The sequence below is a fragment of the Haemaphysalis longicornis genome, unplaced genomic scaffold, assembly GCF_048455015.1.
Source record: "Haemaphysalis longicornis isolate Haplotype H1 unplaced genomic scaffold, Haemaphysalis longicornis Haplotype H1 scaffold_5, whole genome shotgun sequence".
Taxonomy (NCBI): domain Eukaryota; kingdom Metazoa; phylum Arthropoda; class Arachnida; order Ixodida; family Ixodidae; genus Haemaphysalis; species Haemaphysalis longicornis.
The window spans coordinates 28,379,371-28,392,279 of NW_027526385.1; the positions used below are offsets into that span (position 1 = coordinate 28,379,371).

A 12,909-nucleotide genomic window follows, 5' to 3' on the forward strand; every position below is an offset into this window, starting at 1 on the left:
TCCTTTGTTTTAGGTTACGCCTAACTTCAGAGATTGAGGTTTCGAGTCGTGGCCAGTACGTACAAATTTGTTGCGGAACCGCACTTACACTGGTTGAAGGCATACCAGTTGCCCGTGAAACCGGAGAAAATCTGGGCTTGAACTCTACATTTCATTGTTGGTTTGGCACCCGTGGCAGCACAGGGGTTCAACAGTTTGTATAAATGATATGGATTGAAATCTCCTTACTTCAATTGTGGTTGCATTCGAAAAAAGGTTAGAGATAAAAAACATCCTACGTCCACTCTTAAAAGCTTAGTTCGCGGACCAAACGTCCGGTTAGTAGTTATGAAGCTTTCTTACCTCGCTGGTCGGGCCAATATCGAAAAAAAGGCGTTTCGTACAGGGGACTCTGGAGGCAGTACGAAAAGCAGTGACTTGAGCCGTTCTTATATAAGCAGCTGGCGGGCGTGCTTGCAGGCCGATATGAATATAGGTCACAGCAGTCTTGATTACGAGGCAAGGGGATCCTGCTTCTGAGTTATAGTAGAAAAAGATTGCTCATAAAGTAAAACATATACAGGCCAAGTCCGTCCTTCGTAAAATATTTCTTAGAAGTTGTTTTCATACTTTTTTTGCAAGACTGCAACGCGATGCTTGAGTTCAAGTTCGTTACTCCGGGCAGCTTAAAAGCGCTGCCTGAAACAGGCTGCCATGCTGAACCAGATAGGGAGTATAAAAAAAACACTTCCTTTTGAGGTGCGGTTTTTTTATTCATTTGGGGCTACGGCAAATAGGGATCATAAAATAAACGTTGCTCCTGTGTTTAGAGCAATGACGACAGCTTTAAATTTTTGTATTCAGAACGCCAATTACAGCATGCCCCTCCATTTTATTACGGCTGTTTGTATTGAACGAATTGTGGTAGTACAGTGGGCAATTCGATTTCACTTTGAAGAAAGCCACTCAGCTGGTGTGATTAGATGAAAGTCCAGACCTGAAGAGACTGCGCCTTATATTTTCATCCTACACTTCTTAATTTTCCAGGACACTGATGTAGGTTAGGCTTAGTAGTGCGCTGTCTGTAGTTGTTAAAGTTTGACATTCGGGTGGCGCAGCAAGCCTTCGCCTGGATAATTCCTCATGGGCTATCACAACTACCTCTCTTACTTAAATATCAAAAAAGAAACGTTCTTGCCACCAACCCTGCATCCCCATACTGAAAACCTTGCTGTTGTACATTACTTCAGGAAAGTTTTGCTGGTGTTAAACCTGGCCGGCAAACCTAGGTACTGAAGGTTCCCGCTTTGTGATGCAAGGTCATGAGAAAACAAAGTCTCGCCCAAGGGGAACCCAAAGCCAAAAAAAACCTCTTCCGAATGTCGCTTAACCACGATGATGACGATCTTTGCGTAGAAAACGTTGTGCAGTTTATGGAAAGGGTTGTGCTCAACCGTATGAAGCATTACCTGGATGAAACCCAGCAAATGCCAGACACCATGTTCGGATTTCGAAAGCATCTCGGAACCCAGGACGTGCTGATTAAGCTAAAAGAAGAAATCCTCGCACCCGCCACTCGACACTCCCCGCGAGCAATACTAGCGCTCGACCTCAAAGGGGCTTTTAATAACGTGTCACACGAGGCAATTCTACGAAACCTTAACAACACAGGATGCGGGGAGAGAACATACAACTACATTGTAGACTTTCTTTCAGATCGCACAGCCAGACTCAAAATCGGCGATATCACCTCAGATCCCATCACCCTCGGAAGTAGAGGTACACCCCAAGGCTCGGTCCTCTCCCCGCTCCTATTTAACATGGCGCTCCTGGGTCTACCTGGAAGGCTAGACAGTATTCCAAGTTTAAGCCATGCGCTCTACGCAGATGATATAACAATTTGGACTGGCACTAACTCACTCGGGAGACTTCAAGACTGCCTGCAGCAAGCTGCCGATGCTGTACAGCAGTACGCAGAGGAAAGTGGACTCGAGTGTTCCCCACAGAAATCAGAACTCTTGGTGGTCCGGCGGCGTCGCACTAAAAATGACAAGGACAATATCGAAATAAATTTACAGGGACACAAAATTACGCCCTGCAGCTCAATCAGGGTGCTTGGGCTTTTTGTGCAAGCGGATACAAAATGGAACATAATGCTCCAGCGCCTGACCAGAACGACCGAACAAGTTGTGCACATGATTCGTAGAGTCACAAATAGACACCGAGGCATGAAAGAAGACAATACCATCCGTCTTGTCCAGGCCTTCGTTCTATCGAGGCTAACATACGCAGTGCCCTACATGACTCTAACCAAGACAGATACGGAAAAACTTACAACCCTCATCCGTAAAGCCACGAAGCAAGCCCTTGGGATCCCCATGAGCGCGTCAACCGATAAGGTCCTACGCATCGGCCTGCACAACACGATGGACGAGCTCATAGAGGGCCACCTCTCCAGCCAGAAAGCGCGGCTTGCAATGACACAAACCGGCCAAAAACTGTTGAACAGAATCAAATGGAGCTCCCCAGACGTGAAGCCGGACAAGCAGCTTCCTGATCGGTGGCGGCATAATATCTTTTCCAACCCACTGCCAAAGAACATGCACCACAGCAGTCGACGAGAAGCTAGAGCGAAAGCCTTAGACAAAAAATACGGCACCCTCCCGGAAACGGTCTACACGGATGCAGCCACAATCCGTGGTAGAAGAGCAAAGACAGTGGTAGTCACCACAAAGACAGAGCTTCTTGTCAGTGCCACCGTACTAACTGCATCAACCAAAGAAGCGGAGGAGCTAGCGGTGGCACTGGCCCTCACGCAGACGGAAGCCACGGTTGTCGTAACAGACTCCCAGGAAGCGTGCAGGAGCTTCAGGTCGGGTTGGGTGCATTAGCAACGCACCGCATGCTTTCAACCAAATTGCCTGACAGAAAAGTAAGGATTGTATGGACGCCTGCACATGCTTCAATGGAGGGCAACGAATTTGCCCACCAAAAGGCCCGAGAACTTGCCGACCAGGCCTCGGAGGATGTGGAGAAACCTGTACCTCTTCTAACGTACCACGAAATAACACAACATTACAAGCTTAATCGACGGACTTTCCCGATACCTCACCCAAACCTCACGAAATCTCAAGAAACAACATTTAGACTCCTACAAACCAACACCTTCCCGCATCCAATTAGGCTTCACCGGATATCCCCACCCAGTATTCAGCAGAATGCAAATACTGCCAAGAACCTGGTACACTACGACATATCATCCTAGAGTGTCGAAAAAGCATGCACCCACCACCCCTTCCCCGCATTTCAAATCCCCCAGAGCAGTGGGAGACACTGCTGTCCAGCCCCTGCCTCTCGGACCAGCTCCTGCTCATCGAGAGGGCAGCCGCTGCTAAGACAGCTCATGGATTCCTGTGAAGAGGGAGCCACTCCTACAAGAACACCGTAAACGCTCTCACAATAAACGTTTTCTCTCTCTCTCTCTCTTGTTCAGAGTTCGGCGCGCTTAGGTTATGCTTGTTCTATAAAGACAACTACGGAATGCAGCTGACCACCCGACGGAGACATTTTTAGTATGGGCGTGTATATAAAATAGCAATCGAGCAAATGATGGCGGGCTCACCAGCAAAGCTTCTTGTTACCATGATGGAGAGGGGTTCAGTTTAAAGGGACTTTGCAACACTTCCGATAAACGCTTTCACTCGTGCCTTCGCGTCTGGAAGCACTGCGAAAGCTATAGTTATGGCCAGCACGAAGCGGCACTGCATGATTTGCTCATAACAGCAGACACGCCTTCTCTTTCTGCTTTGCTTTTGTGACTTTATTTTTTCTAGTTTCTTGCGTTCATTGCTGCAACTGACGGAAAACCGGCCAGTAGCCGGTAGACCGCTGTAATGTCATAATTCCAGCTGTCCAAGAACGCCAAGAACCGAGAAAGAGAGAAACATCTTTTGGACAAGTTTCGAAGTTAACTGATGGGCATAGAGCTATAATTTTTGGCTGAGGTACTTTGCGAACCCCTAACTTAAGTACTGGATGTGCAGGTAGACTTCGTTCTGAAAGCGTTTTAAGATTTCAAAAAAAATGTTAAAGAAGGTGTTGCAGGGCCCCATTATTCCTTACATCATGCCTGTAGAGAGGTAAAGGTGCTTTCCCATGCGAAGTACACGCATCTGCAGTACCTTTTTTGTTAAATATCGTAACCGTCTGTGCCTGCACACAGTAATATCTCCCGTCTGGACCCGGCAGACTGTGCCTTTCAAACGGAACTTCCGATGACAATAACGGTGAGAAAAAGAAACTATACCCTTTGTCAGAGTTTAGTGCCCAGCTCGTAGTGCCCGAACTTGCATGAACTCATCATTTCAGCACCAGTGTTAAAGTATGCAGGGAAAAGGGTAGCTGAGGACACGGAGGTGGTGCTCGTGTGTGGCAGCACATCTTGCGGTGCGAGAAAAGAAATTTGCGACAACCCTATTGATTCTGCATCGGTTGTCTTGCATATAGTTCCGCTCATGTGGGAGGTGTCAGGTAACGCGCATGTACTCACCCTCTAGGGTTTTCAGCGCGCAAATGCATGCACAAATCACGCACCCGCACGCGCCCACGCTTATGCACACACATATACACACACGCCCTTTCTGCACACGTGGACACACACATGCATACACGCATACATTCATACATATATAAATGCGCACATACATACATACATTCATACATACATACATACATTCATATGCACATACGTACATACATACATGCATACATACATACACACACAGATACACACACAGATACATACCACCTAGTAGACATACATACTTGCCTTTCGGGATTTACCACAGCACGTGCAGAAGGATTGTGAGGGGCTTTTAGGATGGTTTTAAAGTTGTTGCCGCTTCAGTGCCCTTTCATTCTGGATAGTCTCAGTTTTTTGAACAGTTTAAACTAGCTTTTGTGGCATGTGGCATATGTCATGGCATGATTTTACAGTTTTTGTAGCGTGAGCTACACTTGCCGAGGTTGAGCGGTTTCGCGTGGCTCCTGGAGAGCCGTGCAGCGCAAGCGTGGCACGTGGCGGCCCGGTCCACTTGATGATCATGCGAGGGGTGGCCGGGTGTGGAACCGATGGCTCGTGCGTCGCAGCAACACCGTGCTGCGCAAGCGCGGCATGTGGCGGCCTAGTCCAGTTGATGATCATGTGAGGGGTGGCCGGGTGTGGAACCGATAGCTCGTGTGTCGCAGCAACACCGGCGTGCGCCCGTGGAACCACACCCCACGCGTCCAGCGTCTTCGCCGACCTCCGTTCCGCACATGGCGGCCTGGTCCACTTGATGATCATGCGAGGGGTGGCCGGGTGGGGAACCGATGGCTCGTGCGTCGCAGCGTGCTCCTGTGGAACCAGTTTAGCTCTGGGGCGATTGCTGACGCTGCACAAGAGCCGCTTCATAAATATATATGTTTCACATAATGCGTATACCGTGTGTGTGTAATTGAAGCAGCAGTAAGCATGATAATCAAGCTAATCCTTGACAACCAGGAAAGCTAAGAATAACCAGCTGAACCTTAACTCACGCTACGTATATCCTGGCATAGCCGATCTAAGCCAGTGCTAATTTTCTTTGTTCAATTATAACCGTTCCAAAAAAAAACATTTAAAGCTTCTTATGATCTAATTTAAAGCTTCTTATGATCTAAAGAGAGCGGAGTGGGTCAGGGAGCAAACGCGTGTCAAGGCCATTTTAGTAGAAATTAATAAGAACAAATGCACGTGGGCAAGTCATGTAATGCGAAGGCAAGATAACCGTTGGTCATTAAGGGTAACAGAGTGGATCCCTAGAGAAAGCAAGCACTGCAGGGGGCGCAGAAAGTTAGATGGCCAGATGAGATCAAGAAGTTTGCGGGGATAAATTGGTCGCAGGTAGCACAGGACCAGGGCAATTGGAGAATAATGGGAGAGGCCTTTGCCCTGCAGTGGGCGTACATAGGCTGGTGATGATGATGCTGTCACCAGAGGAAGTTCTAATAAGAAATTGTTACCTTCAAGGTATAATCCAACAAACAGTACGAGTTGTGGTAAACAAAAGATTGGCAGCTGTAAATGCCTCCGTTGCTGCCGAAGTTGTTGATGGCTCTACATGAAATGGAAGCAGTTCAGCTTTATGTGGCTAGACACTCAATGTGAAGAGCTTCGCTGGGATGCCGAGCAACCAATAAATAAGTTCTAGCGAAATGCACCTAGTACGTGTAATTTTTGCAGGGTCACAATAAACCGGAGAATTGCCCTTGACCGGAGACCGGAGAATTGACCGGAGAATTGCCCTTTTGGGCAAATTCTAGACATTCGACTAAGAATTTTGGAAAGTACGCAGATTCCTCACAAGAAAATGTGGCGTAATTACTTCTGTCGGCTGAGTGGGAACGGAGGACAGTGTGCTGTCAGTTACTTTATTTTATTGGCACGCCCTTTCATGCGATTTAAAGTAGTAAAGCCATGATGTGTGTGCTAAGATACCTTTTGAATAATGTAAAGTAGCCATGGCTTGGGGAGTTGGTGCAAGTTCATATCGCACACTAGAGCGAACACACTGACTGAAGAAAGGAAATACAAGCACTGATTTGTTTTTCTTCGGGAATATCACCCACACCCACCACGCACCCACACGCGGCACACACACGCACACCCACACGCACACCCACATGCGCACGCACGCGCACACAGACGCACATGCACACACACACACGCACATGCACGCACGCACGCACGCACGCACGCACGCACGCACGCACGCACACACACACACACACACACACACACACGCACCCACACCCACATGCACACGCGCACGCGCGCAACACCCACACCTACACGCACACACACATGTGCACACACGCACACAAATGTAGTATTGACACCACGTCACGCACCCTGTGCCGTGAACAAGTAAACGAAGCAACGTCATGAGTCAGGACAAGGTTTCATTGAGGAAGCTCACCTCTCCTTTCAACAAGTTAATCGAAGCATCGCTCGCACATGTGTTCCCTCTTTTACTAATTTGGCATGTTTCCACAATTTCGCGAATTTTGCGGGCATTGTGCCTGAAGACGATCTTCGTCTCAGTCAGAACGGGATAACACTGTATGGGCCCGTCCGTGTGTGTTTGCACGATATGTACTTTTTTTAAGGAACTGCACTTAAGGATTTGGAACGGGAAGCCTACTATGGCGGCAATTTGGGTACACCGCCAAATATACGCATGCCGCGAAGATTTAACTTAACAGATGCAGCGGTGTTTTACATCCTTTGAAAATTCGGCAATAGTCAGGGCTGCTTAACCACCGCCGAGTGTCGATGAAACTGAGTTAGCTTTCATTAGGGCTATAAGCAGCGACAATTGTTTAAAGTCATGTAACTGCGATAGGTCGGCATGATGGCCTGGAGGCGCGTGAGATTGTGAAAGCGAACCAGATCAGAAAAACAAAAAATGCTTACACCATTCATCTACCGATTCTGTGAAAAAAGGGCCTACTTTGGACAGTGCATGAGAAATTTACGCATTTGCTGCTGGCATCTTTCCCTTCCAGAAGATCTGCGAAATGTTGCTGGGTGTTCGGTTGATTTAATTTTGACGCGGCAGCTGTAATTGGATGCGCTTTTACCGGCTGAAAGCAATGCCTAATCAGCGCTGTTGCATGTCTGTTCACTGAAACAGTAGCTTTTTTTTGTTGATTTTCTGTTGCGTTGCATCTTGTTGGAATACGGTTTTATTTTACTTGGCTGTTTCAACAGCATTCCACGAACCATTGGATGACCGGCCGGAAAAGTTTTCCTTGCAGCGTGCATTGTGTTCTTTTTCCTAGCACTGCCCCAGGAGTTCTAAAAAAAGGACAGAACAGAACGATTTTAATTTCAATGAGACGTGTTTGAATACTCTCGTGTAAGTATAAGGATTGGGGACCATAAATGCACAAAAGCTACGTCTCGGTGCTCCATAACATGTCCTTATTCCTCGGGCTACGAGGCGAATTATACTACGAGGCGAATTCACCCACATACTATACGGAGTCCCTTCTGTCGGCCTCCTTTTTAAGCGAACCTCGTATGGCTGGAATCTGGGAGCGTATGGCGTCCGCGTAGGCGCGGGAAAACGCAATGTTCGAAAGCCAGGTTACACAGTCCAAGGTTATCGCCAAAGCAAACGCATATATCGCCACTCACGTCAGAGAAGAAAGTCGCCTACAAAGTGAGAGTGAAAGGGCCAATTGAGACTAAGAGGCCCAACAATAAACATCAAACGCATATCACCAAAGCAAACACGTATCACCGCTCGCGTCGGAGCTATGCGTCGCTGTGAATGTATGACGCAGTGCGTGAGGTAATAGGCGCCTAATAAGGCAGCCAAGTGCGGCTTTGAAAACGAATGTCTCGGTGTGGGTACTATTAGAATGCGATTACCGCCATAGTTGCACGTCATTCGAAACAGGATTTGAACACTTGGGTATGACCTCAAGCTTATAGGCGGTATTCATTGAAAAGTTTAGCCGTCAATTTCTTCGCTCGGCAACCCTGAAATGGCCACGGACATGGCGCGGCTTGTGCCACTGCGGCCGCACGCCGAAGAAAAAAAACACCGGCGTGTGTCGTCTGCTCCATTTCAACACGATTCTCAACAGTGGTGTCAACATAGTTGTTATTAATCGCACTCACATCAGAGTCGAGGGATTACTTTGCGTTCAGCGGGCTAGAGCTTGGAATGTCCAACCCATATTATGCGCTTAGCACAGACAAGTACCGCCATCCCGTGGAGCCCGACGTAACCAGTGACGGCACACTCACATGGTTGCCTGCATGCGTGCTTTGCTATTGAATACAGGCTTTTCGTCTCCACACTTGGATATTCATTTCGAGTGGAATGCTTATCAATACTAGGCAGCATTTTCAAGATCAAAGGAGCCAAAATAAAAGCATGGGCTAGTGTGCATTTGTCTTTCGTAAGAATGACCGCCATAAACGTTCAAGAAAAATAAAATTTGCACCTACCTTTCATCTGGATTCTGTGTCACCTATACGTCGCGCGAAATAAAGATACACTGTTCATCCAGTCTGGCAGGGCTTGAATGTCGAGTTAATTTTTTCCAAAATACAATTCAAGCAGCTATGAATGTTTAAAAATCTCCCTAAATGTGTACACTCGATTGTGTATAAACATCGTACACAGAAAAGAAAACATAAAAAGCAAAGTGTAAAATCATGTTTCTTGAGGTAATAGTGGTGAAATGTGCGTAGGAGGAACGGCAAGTAAAAGGAGCATCAGTGTGAAATGTAGGATCCTCGACAGCTTTATTTAATTACATATATCGTAAACTAGGGGCTGAAAGGCACAGGCCTGTTGCGGTTGGGCTTGCACTTTCCCGGGCTTCCGGGAATGAAAGGCACCTTGGGGTTGTCCGGGACGCAAATATGGCCCGCTGAACAGAGGTCCGTGAGCAGTCTGGTGCAGTATTCGCCGGGACACTGCTTAGTGGGAGTTTTAATGAAGAGCAGATGCAACAGGAAGCGAGCGCATATTTTGTGCATGGTTATTGATTGGTGTTGAGAGCAATGTCAACGCGCGAAGATTTCGAATAGCAGCATCATAGACGGGATAAAGTGAATGTGCAAAAAAAGCGGGTATGCACTCCGTACAGATACACATGGCTAATCAACCAAGCTGTAGCGTGTGGCTCCACCCGCACTGCCGCCGTCCCTGCCCTCCATGGTCGCCTGAGCTGTGCTTGACGCAGTAGCTCGCTGCGCGCGCGCTCTGCTGTGAGGGAGATCCTTTTTTGCTCCCTTCGATGCACCGTTCCCACTTCCCGATGCCGGTAGTTGCGAGGGCGTAGCTTCGTCATCTATTAACTCAGAAAACCTCTGTCCACTTACCTCAAAATTCCTCTCCAACCTGTGTTTCCTTTGATTGATTGATTGATTGATTGTAGGGTTTAACGCGCCGACGCAACGCAGGTGGTGAGGCGCGCCATAGTGGAGGGCTCAGGATTAATTTTGACCGCCGGGGATCTTTAACGTGCGCCGAAATCTCGAACACACGCGGGTTTTTGCTTTTAGACTAACAACTCGAAGTAACGGAGAGGTGTTAATCGACCAGATTATGGGGAAATCCCCAAGGTGGAATAAGGTTCTGCGAAGGAAAGTTGGACATCCACCTCAATGCAGCCGTACGGGTACAGAAAGCTGTATAGCTTTCTGTAGTCGCACAGAGCCATCTGTATGTAGCCGTGTGTATGTAGCCATGTGTACGTAGCCTATACAGAGAAAGCTGTATAGCTTTCTCTTGTAGCCGTACGGCTGCATTGAGGCGGGTGTCAAATTTTTCTTTCCACAAAATTACTCCACGTTGGGGATTTCCCCTAAATCTGGTCGATGAACACCTGTCCATCACTTCGAGTTGTGGATAAATTCGCTCTCGCGCTACAAACGACTTATCTCCTGGTTAGCTCAGTTGGTAGAGCGATTGCTCCGGTTGAGCGGTGGTCCCGGGTTCGAATCCTGGATCAGGACGAATTTTTCTCAACTGCGAAGTTTCTGAGGAAGCTGTATATCTTTCCTCTGTAGCCACACGGCTGCATTGAGGTGGTTGTCAAACTTTCCTTTGCACGTACATACCTTAAAAATGGTCTGCTCTTCTTGACTTATTAGCCATCAGGCAAGAATATTTGCCGAAGTCGGCGGACTTGTGGAAAAAAATCAAAAATTTAGTCCTAACATCAACACTACCTGTACGAATCGCCCTATATAAAGGTGCATGCCGCATTCGAAGTTTTTGCATAGTAGAGCAATGTTCATTTTTCTGCTTAAATTTTTATTTTCATCCTAATATTTTATGGCCTAATGAATAATAACCTAGTAAAGGCCCATTTCGCACATATCAAACACATTACAAAGCACCGAAGGTGTTAGTGCATCAGAACAAGTTTCGCTGCCCAAAATAGGTGTAAAAGAACGAACAGTTTAAGGGCTTCACTGCCACGGCCATATTTGGTTTAGATTTGGATTTTTATTTCTTGGCAAAACCAAGCAGCGGAGGCTTATACTAAAGGCGGACGCGGTCTGACTGAGGCCTCAGGGCACCCGATTGTCAACTTTGATCGTGCAACGCCTTGATCACACAAATATCAAACCTTTTTTTTTGAGGAGTGGGGTGTAAAATGCTTTGTTTGTTATATTAACCGAATACCTAACAAATGCCTAATTTACTGGCAGGTGTCAAGCTGGCGCTTCTAGAGACAGAGAGACAGGGAGAGGAGGAAGAAGTTTATTCTCTCTTGCTGTGTTGGGGCTGACATAGGGAGCGTCTGGCAGCAACGAACGTGTGGGGCAGGAAACTTAGGCTAATTTATAATTCGTCGGTGCGGCATTTCTACTAGAATGTGACGAAGATTGGCTGAAGTTAGCAGGACAATTTACAGAAGTTACTTTAGCGGAATCTATTCCCTATTTCTGGCCACTCATGGTTGTAACAGTTGAAACACCATTTATATACTTGGACGCGTATGTGTTGTTTCAATGCAACGGAGCAGATCATTTCAAGGTTGCAGACGAAATAGGAGTTCTTGAAGGAGAAGGGGGGAAATGCTTTCAAAAAAGAAAACTCGACTCTGCTCCTGTCTGGAGGTCATGGGCTTCATGTTTCTGGCATAGCTTAGCAGTTAGCTTTGTTTGTTATAGAATATCTGGCAAATGGGTCCGATAATACACAACGCAGGAACGTCTCAGCAGATACACGCCAAAGCGCGTGCAAACGGGCAAGCGACGTAACTGCAGACGCTGTTTACTAACCCGTGGTGTTCGAGCTCCTTGGAATGGATATGGCGGCAAACGATAAAGCCGGGGTTGCTCAGTTTTGCAGCTCATCGTTTTTCGAAAAAAAAAATGGTAGTTTTGGAGAGTTTATTATTAAAATGTAAAGCATGTACTACACTTATACACCGGTAGGTCTCCTCGTTGTTAAGGTGTGTGGCCGCTAAGGTTGCTTCAAAAAATGTTAAAAAATTCAAAGCAACGACATAGACGTGTAAGACTTGAAGGTAGCGAGGCTGTGCGCAACCTTCACGACTGTCACGAAGGGTTACATCTACGATTGCAGCCGATTTGCTTCTTCTTCGCGGCCGTAACGACCTTTACTCTATAAGTGGAGCTTCCTTCGTTTATTGGAAGTAATAATCATTAGAAATCACCTTGAAGGGGCGTACGCTATGTGTTTCTCGTTCCGAGCAAGTGTTGCCACGATTACGGCGAACGTAGGAGTTTTTTTGCCAATCTTGTCCAATATCCGTAAGGGCGGTTGCGATCGGCGTACGGTATTGCGAAGATCATCTTCAATATTATCGGATTCGACCACTCACTCCTTCCGTCGTCCGGTTTCCTCCCTTCCCCCTCCCCCTCATCGATGGAAAGCGACCCGGGTTTCGGCAGAATGACACGATGGGGACTGACACTGGTGGTGGACACACGCCCCTTTCGGCGAATTCGCGGTCACCCAAGCACCCACGGGCTAGTGACCGAGAACGTCGAACGGATGTGGTGACAAACGCGTCGCGTGGCTCCGCCCGTTTGGCGGCAGGCTAAGTGTTCCTGTCTTCTTGGTCGGCGAGACGTGCATCCTGGGAACCCTTTTTGGCATGTCAGAAAGGGCGCGGTTCAACGAGCGCCCGACGCCGGATTACCGACGGGGCCCAGGCGCCCTCCGAAGGAAGCGGACAAGACGCTCGTATTGTTTGCTTCCTTCCGACCCCCCGTTCTTTTTGCGCTGTTGTTAAGATGACCCTGTTTCATTTCAAGGTTCAGGTATCTATAAAATGAAAAGCCAGAAACAAGCATTAAGCATCGGAGCCTAAAATCACGTTACTGCTGATAACAACGAGACCCAC

General features: G+C 47.5%; 1 protein-coding gene across 1 annotated transcript in view; it reads right to left on the minus strand.

Annotated features, from left to right (window-relative positions):
- Positions 1 to 441, minus strand: part of LOC144139126 (uncharacterized) — a 10,613-nt gene extending 10,172 nt beyond the window's left edge. The window contains exon 1 of the mRNA XM_077671582.1: positions 343 to 441. The gene's annotated coding sequence lies outside the window, so the exon portion shown is untranslated. The remainder of the gene's footprint in view (positions 1 to 342) is intronic.
- Positions 442 to 12,909: the final 12,468 nt, after the last annotated feature.